The sequence below is a fragment of the Fulmarus glacialis genome, unplaced genomic scaffold (assembly GCF_000690835.1).
Source record: "Fulmarus glacialis isolate BGI_N327 unplaced genomic scaffold, ASM69083v1 scaffold6389, whole genome shotgun sequence".
In the NCBI taxonomy this organism is placed as follows: Eukaryota; Metazoa; Chordata; class Aves; order Procellariiformes; family Procellariidae; genus Fulmarus; species Fulmarus glacialis.
In genome coordinates, this window is record NW_009231360.1 from 28,501 (window position 1) to 34,200 (window position 5,700).

The following is a 5,700-nucleotide window of genomic DNA, read 5'->3' on the forward strand; positions in this document are numbered from 1 at the left end:
AGACATAATTTATAAAATCACGATATAAATCCAAATGTTCCTGAATCTGAAGAGGAGCTGAAGCCCTCCATTAGGTTCTTGTCTCATCAAAATGGTGAACAAGAATGTAATCCTGCAGTTCAGTAAGCCTTCAGCATGTGTGTGTACTTAGTCCTCTACTATGAATGCACGTGTGTTTGTATACTCTCTCATTTTCAGACTTTTTTTTTACTAGTGGTAATGGTATAGTACTGAGTGTAGAGTGGAATCTCTGTTTTCCGACAAATATTTGTTCTCATTCAAAAGTGAATGTTTATTTAGCCATCCTCAGGATGATGCAGGCTCCATTCAGAATAGATGTGTAAACATGGTTTAGTAGCATGACTCATCACTGAACTTTTAACTGTATACGTTTGTAATTGTGACTGTGTTAAGATTAGAGACAAATTATATGCTATTTCTTCTGATTTTTGAGATACTAGCAAATTTAACAATCATTTACATATCTACATTCACTACATTTCTGCTTACACAAAGTTAAAACCACATGACCTAGACATGTATGATGTAGTGTATACGGTGAACTGCATATTTTTAAAACGGAGAATGGAGATCAATGATTACTAGCTACAAAAATTTGCAGGTCTTTTGAAGTTGTAAACATTAAAATTTCACAGGTTGTTGAGTGACAGTGCATGAACATTAAAACCACAACAAGGACAACTTGATGACAAATAACCATTCTTATTAAAATACCATAGCTTGGTATCACTGTCTGCAAATTACTTATTTTTCATCTGCTCAGGTGGATTTTAGAAGTGCAAATATTATTATGTCATTGGGAAGATGACATTACTGTACTGCTATTACTTATATTACTACTAATGCTACTTAAGGACATGTGGACCAACCAAGAATGGGTTTTTATGGCCCTTAACGAAAGACATTTACTGAGCAATAGGCAGAATTTGCTCCACGTCAACAATTGTTATATATTAGAAGTCGGTGGTGGCAGTAACCCCTTGTGATCACATCCACTGAGTAGGTAGCACTAAACTGTGTTTTGTGCAGTTAACTTCTAAACTTCCCAGGGGAGGGGGACTCCTCTTGGGAGTCAATTTTGTAAAGGAGAAGATTGCTAACCTTCTCACTGTTGGGATTTTATACTATTTCCATTTTGCTCTTTCTGCAGTTCCCATAGCAAAGTACAAGAGTTTTCTGCTGAAATAATTCAATCCATGAATTGTGTTCACTTGTACCTACACAAGAAATTCCTCAGCAACCTTCAGCTGACAGCATTCCTACCTTCCACTCCCAGACTTCATCAGCACCTGGCAAGCTGGACACATTCACCTCTTTCCATCTTTCCCCCTAACAAGACTTTGCAAGGACTTTACACGCACAAACTGTCCTCAGCGCTGGGTGTCTGATGTCCCAAATCCACTGAAGTCTCCCGGTCCCAGAGAGCTGCTCCCTGCAAGTTAAATTGATTTTGGCATGCTTAAAAATCAGCTTTGTGATTTAAGAGCTTAAACACCGATTCTAGACTTCTAAGTTTGAAAATGGTGCCTTGAATGGTCCTCTCTTCTCTTTTACAAGGTGTTGGCTGGACGTAACTCTGCCCACACAGCGGAGTTCCGCCAGTGCCTATTTGCAGAGCAAGGAGGACGCACCACGATACGTTAATGCACTTGGCCGTGACCTTGGCATGACGATGACGTACCGTGTGCCAGGGCTGTTCTGTTACCCTGAGAAGCAGAGCCTGGATACTAGATATTGATCCAAGTTCAGGTGCACGCAGGTCCTCAGAGCCCTGGTCACTCCCAGCGCTGCAACCACAACCCTGGGAGCCGCGGAGGTGGCTATCGGAGCTCTGTGCTACACGGAGAAACATAGACCTCAAAGGGAACGGAGCTCACCAGAAACCTGAAAGGAAGGACAAGTGTAAGGACTGTCTGAATCCTGCGATTACTATTCTTCCGCTAATGTGCTCCGCACTGTTCTCTTTATAAATTACTGAATTATCCTTAGGAACAAAAGGTATTAGGGTCCTGCAAGCTTCTCTCAGTTTGTGGTAGGACTAATTCATTAATGTGGCTCCAACAGGAATGTGTGCAATGTTCTTTCTAATTGGACATGACTGGTCAAGAATGACTCGGCCTCCATCCAGATCACACTGTCACTTATGCTGTATAATAAGCTACTACTACTGGCCCATGAATCAATTTTTAAACAATCTCCAGTAATGAACTTGGACGGCCCATTGTTGTTGACAAAGAAATGCACAGTCCTGCTATTGTCAAGGGGCTCAATTATGGGTTCTTGCTGATAAAATAGAGGAGGGGGATAAGGTGGGGGCGGTCTACGGACAGTAGTGACAGACTGAAAGAAGTGTTTCATCTCCGGGGTCCTTACAGAGACTGACAAGCCAAAAGGGCAGTTTCATAGCGGTTTTAACTTGAAATGTCTGAGGACAAAAAAGGCATCTGGAATCATTAGGAAATGTGAAGTTTGACTTGCACCATTGGAAATCCTTAATATATTATTTTAACTGTAGATCTGACAAACTCTTTGCCCACTGGGTGGGAAAGAGAGGTTAAGGGAAGTAAAAGCTTTATATTTCTCCAGCGGGGGGGAATAAAAAGGTTAATTTTAGTAGCTCTGGGAAGAGTCTGTGGGGAAACTGTCAATGTTTCAGCCCATTTGCCATTGTCCTGAGCCAGCGGAGTCAACACGGGCAGCAGGAGAGGCTGCTGCCGGCACTGGCTGCCGGACGCCGGGCTCCCAACACTTTCCCCTCAAATAACCTTGCCGGTCATCGAAATGTCAGGGCTCTGCCCAGTTCCTCCTGCCTGAACCAGCCTCGTCAGCACGGCGATGCTGCCTCTGTGCTTCACACTTTGTTCAGGATTACTCGCACGTTACTGGGATTCTCTGAGCCTACCGGCATAAAGAAAACAGATATATCTAAAGTGGTTCTAGCAAGCTGGGTCTGGCATGGAAGAGCATGTGTTTGCAATACTCTTCCCAGTTGACCAACACTTTACAAAGTGAGCTCTTTGTCATGCCCATGTGGGGCCACAGTTGCCAACTCTTATTTTAAAGCTTTAAAAAGACCATGCAAAGTCAGGGAATTGGTTCCAGGTTTCTTCCAGCAGTAGAGTACGCTGCTGTGAACCCATGGGGCAATGCACACCCAAATTAAAACAAAGAGGCCAAGGTGTAAATTTGCAAATGAACATGTCCACTGCGCCCATGGGCAAAAACCTTCTCCCTTTCCTGGCTATTTCACCACAGAGAAGGGCAGAAGGCAGCCTGCACCGGGCAACTCCACTGCATGCTTCCCAGGAGGATGAGTCACTTCTTCATCTGGATAAGACACCTCATCTCCATTCCCTGGCCACAAAGCAGGACAACCTCGGTGCATTTGGAAGGCCAGCCTTGAGCAAGAACAGTGGGTGGGATGTAACGAGGAGGGGTCCCGCAGGGAAGTGGGGAATCAAGCGCATGCCAAGATTTTGCTGGAGCAGGAGTGAATCTGGATGCGCATGGCTAAAGCCTGTTTGAAGGTGGAGTCCGAGCTACACCTGCCGCTGCGAAGGCTGCTGGGGCTTGTCTAACAGATCAGCTCATCTCGCAGGATAGTCCTTCCAAATGCCCTTCAGAAGAAAGGGAGGAAAGGTACTGCGGACACTGTGCTCAGCACACCGCAACACCAGCTTGAGTCAGGGGTAGATGCTCCAGGACCACACATGGCAGAACACAGGGACCTGGTAGAGCATGTTGTGCAGGTGCTTCATGAGGTGATGAAGAAAAAGTCCACATGGAATTGTGTAGCTTGGCATGGTTGGTTTTCTATTATTACCCAGATCCACATCATGTGGGGAAAAAAGCCTCCTGGGGGATTAGAAGCACTGGGACAAGCCTGGGGAGATCCTCGGCAGAGGAACGTGCTGGGTGGGCAGACTGTAAGGTCTTTGCAAACACAAGCTGTCACTGTTGGGATGCGTCCTTAGGACAAGATCCAGTCTGGTGACACTCCCTTGCTGAACCTCCCAAAATAGCCAGCTTGCACGTGGCTCCCAAGTTTCTCAAGGAAAGAAAGGAAACCTTCCCCTCCCCATTTTCCCAACTGGCAAGAAACCCTTTTTTTCCCTCCCCAGCAATGTGCCCTCCTGTGAATATACCTGGGCCTGTGGTGCTAATGGTTTGTGATTCACCGGGCAGGAATGAATCTCTACGTCCAAGCACTGGGCTCTGGTTTTTCCACTGCTCCCTGGGATGGAGGAACAAGCAAAGGGAAGGTACCTGAGCCCAACCAGAGAGAGAGGGGCTGTGGGATGAAGAGCAGCAAGCATGGTGAGTGAGGGCTGGCTTTCCACCCAGCACATCACCCCACTGCTCATTACGGTCATCAGAGAGCTGAAGACAGCCCTTGGACCTACCAGCAGCATTTTGAGACCCCTCATGCCCAGAGCAAGTCATACTGCAGCAGCCCTGGACCATGGGACAGAGCCAGATGTCCTGGCGGAGGTAATTCCCACATCAGCCAAGGTCTCCGTAGGGTTGAGTGGAGGAGAAGGGTCTTGGGAGCTGGAGCTATTTGGGCACAGGCTGAAACCCCTCTACTTACGCAGCCAGAGACCGCAGGGGCTGTATTCGGTGCCTGTCTCAAGTCTGGGCGACCCCGTCTGTTCCCATTAGGAGGCCCAGGCGGTAAATTGGGCCCTGAATATATAATTAGAGCAAAGGGCACCATCCTGAAGCCAAGGTTCACACTGATTTGTTGTGGCTGGGGTGGGAACAGCCCTTTGCAAATCAGTCGCAGGATGTTGCTCCTAGTCAGCTGGAAACTTGGTAGCTCAATTCCATAAAAGCTGGATCTAACGCTTCAGCTCCCCAGCTGGTTTCGGCATCCTGACCAGCACGCAATCCTGTGGCTTGCTTTTCTGCACGACAGTCTGGAAACCTTCCTTGAGAGCCTCTTGTTTGCTGGCTGCCAGGATTTGCCATGCAGATTCTTGCCAAAGGGATAATATAAACAAAGCATAATGTCAAGTTTCCCACACAAGTAAGATGATCTATTAGCACTGCACTTTGTACTAATTATTGCACAGTGGGTGGGGGCTTGTGAAAGGAGATTTATGCATTCAGCTAGCCTCACTTTTATTATTTGTAAGTACTTTTTGGCAAGGAATGAGCGAGATATGTATTTTATTGTTACGCTGTTGCAAACATCCTAATCTTCCGCACTCATTAAAACCTCATAACAAATAGTAAGAATGATATATTGCAGCCACAGCGAGCATCTCATTCATCCCCAGGTTGGGGGGAGGGGGGGCGAGATGCAGGGGAGAGGGACGACAGGGGAAACGGGAATGTGGGGTTTTTGGCCCATGGTCATATTTGCAGCACATGGGGGGCCCAGGTACCCAAAGGGTGGAAATAAGACGATGGATGGGGAAAGGCTGCTGGGATGCCAGGGTGGATGGGGAGCTCTGCAGTAAGGTCTCGGCATGGAAGGAGGAGGATGCTGCCCCAGAGAGTGAATCAGCGCTCCCAGAAAGTGAGAGCCCATCTACACCCTTCCCAGCATGAAGCAGTTAAACCGTGCGCCTGCTTTGGGGGGGCACGTTCACATCGCTACCTGCAGAGCTGCCCGGCTTGCAAGGCTTGTGCCTGTGGGTCAGGACCTGGCGTGAGGAAGAGCCCGGGGCACAC